Genomic DNA, 3,026 nt, shown 5'->3' on the forward strand with positions numbered 1-3,026 from the left:
CTCTTTCCCCATATTCACGTATCTTAACATTTTGCTGGAGTTGCTTTATCGCTTGTGAGCACGGATGTGCTCTCTAACATGTAAATACACATACATAATTTCTTTTCTGAACAATTTGAATGAAGGTGGTATACATCATTGTGTATTTCCTAAGACTAAGAATAGCCTCTTAACCACAATACAGTTATCAGTTTCATGACATTTAACATTGATACAATACTTTGATCTAATCTACCTACTATATTTCAATTTTTTCAGTTGACCCAGTAATGTCCCTTGTGGCATTTTCTCCCCACGGCTCTAGCATTCCAATTAGTTGTTATGTTTTTAGTCTCTTTATCTGGAACATTTCTATAGCCATTCTTTGTCTTTGAAGACATTGGCCTTTGTGAAGAATTCAGTCCTTTTTAATATATGTATACAGAATGTTCTTCATTTTTACTTTGTCTGATGTTTCTTGATGGTCAGCTTCAGGTTATAATACAGGCATAATCTTCAGATAGCATCACATCTGGAGGCACACAAAGTCCAGCTGCCTCTCACTGGTGATGCTAATTTTGTTCCCCATCCACCTCTCAGGAGACCCTTTAAGACCATGAAGACATTCTGTTCCTCATCAACAATTCCCTCCAGATTTAGCAACCATTGATGATTCTTGCTTTGACCAATCTTTGCTCTGGTGGTTGCAAGATGATGATTTCCCACCTCCAGCCCTTCATTTGTCAGTCAGCATTTGGCACACCCTGTGATTCTGTTTCTGTTATAAGAGCACCTTTCTTTATAGAACTCAGAAGGAACTGATTCTCATGATGTACCAATTTGAATTCTATTTTTGTATATAGGAATAGGATGTTTTACCCTCATACCTGACAACCTACTAAAATAAGGTATTGAAGAAAAACATCGCCATCTTGGTTTTAAAATATTATATTCTGCTTAAATATGGTTTAGGTAGAACAAGGATTGTGAGTGAATTGGAGGTCTTTAGCCCTTATGAAACAAGCAAGTAAGAAAACGAACATTTGACTCTCATGGACAGAAGGGCTGGTTGAAGAAGGACTTCCTCTTTGTGTGAAATCATACCCTTCTCACTAGATTAAAAGAAAAACTACTCGTGTGTGTGTGTGTGTGTGTGTGTGTGTGTGTGTGTGTGTGTGTGTGTATGCTCCACACCATGGGTATGTGGCATGAATCTAACCACTTTCTCTTTTTGGCTGTTGGCAAAGAGTAGAAGATCAGTCTCTCACACAGAAGAGCAGAATAATTAGACGGCAAGACTGTTAATTAGGATGTTAGAACATAGCAGGGCACCACCTCATTGAGAAGCTGTATGAAGGCAGCTAAGATTGTGGAAAGCTGGAGAGAAACCATGTGAAATATTTATTGGTGCCCAAACCTCTAACTCCCCGAATAAAAAAAAAAGCCAAGTACCAACCCTAAACAGGATTTAAACTCTCAGGAGAGACACAGGGTGAATTCTAGATGAAGTTTGGGGCAAGTGCCAAGATTAGATTAAGCAGTGAATGATTGCTGTTAAAAGTAGCAATGAGGTATATGTATTTCTTTAATCTCGCTCTAAACGCTGTAATCAATTTTTATCTATAATAATTTGAGATGAATTGTCACGCTTTGTTAACATAATAAAGTATTCTATTTCTATAGAAAAAGCACAGAGGCATGGAAAAGCATGTTAATGTCTTTCTCCTGTGGGAAGCCATTTGTTCTGATTTATGGTCACAGTCCAAGGCTGGGTCGGCCCAGGAGCAGCCAGCTCAGATTGTAGTCATGGTTATAAGAGGGAAGGGTCCATATGTGCAAGCTCCAAAACCCAAACCTGCAAAAGAAGGTAGCCAACATGTTCCTTGGAGGAATGAGAGATGATGACAGGGGCCATGAAGGGGGCCAGGAGCCCATGGAGCCAGGAATCCTGCCCTGCACCTGATGGGTGTGTGGGGCTGTGAAGTCAGGGAGATGACTTTTGGCCTAGAGATCAATTGAAAAGTTGGTGAGGCCTTGAATACAGCAGCCTCTTCTAGATGTCTCTTATCTTCATAATTGGGCCAATCTGTGCCATTTTCCAAATCCCTTCCACCATGTTCCTGTCCTTGCTGGTGCCACACAGTCTAAACTACTAAGGACTGGGGCCCCGTTAAGAAAGTATTTGATTTTCCCCTAAGTGTTAGAAAAAGGTAAAGGGACTTCCAGAAGAGTGCCTTAGAAACCGTTGATATACAGTGCAAAGGGTGGAGGCAAAAACCCTTCTTTTTTTAAAAAAAAATTTTATTTATTTATTTTTGGCCGTGTTGGGTCTTTGTTGCTGTGCGCGGGCTTTCTTTAGTTGCGACGAGCAGGGGCTACTCTTCGTTGCAGTGTGCGGGCTTCTCCTTGTGGTGGCTTCTCTTGTTGCAGAGCATGGGCTCTAGGTGTGCGGGCTCAGTAGTTGTAGCACTTGGGCTCAGTAGTTGTGGCTGGCGGGCTCTAGAGTGCAGGCTCAGTAGTTGTGGCGCATGGGCTTATTTGCTCCGTGGCATGTTGGAGCTTCCAGGACCAGGATCGAACCTGTGTCCCCTGCATTGGCAGGTGGATTCTTAACCACTGCGCCACCAGGGAAGTCCCAAAGCCCCTTTTTAATTAAAAAGAAAGCTGTTTGGAAGCCAGGCAGGGGGCAGGAAAGTGTAAGGTGGAAGCACTGGCCACAACAGCCATATTGTTTGAATTGTAGCCCACCATTTTCAAGCTGCGTGATCTTGGGTATTAGTTACCTAAACTCTCCAGTCATTGCTTTTGCCATTCTCATCATAGAGTTCATAGCACTTACCTCTTGGTGCTGTGAGGAGTAAATTTAATAATTTATGTAAATCTCGTAGTACAAAGCTTGAAACACAATAAGCATTAAATAAGTGGTGGCCAGTGTTAGGAGCTATTATTGTCATGCCGAAATTACAGTGCCTGGTATTGAAATGCCTGTGCAATCTGTCTCCAGCCTGCCTACTTATCTTGTTTCCTGACGTTCATCCATTCATTCC

Source organism: Lipotes vexillifer, unplaced genomic scaffold, assembly GCF_000442215.2.
Source record: "Lipotes vexillifer unplaced genomic scaffold, Lipotes_vexillifer_v1.1 scaffold86, whole genome shotgun sequence".
Lineage (NCBI taxonomy): Eukaryota > Metazoa > Chordata > Mammalia > Artiodactyla > Lipotidae > Lipotes > Lipotes vexillifer.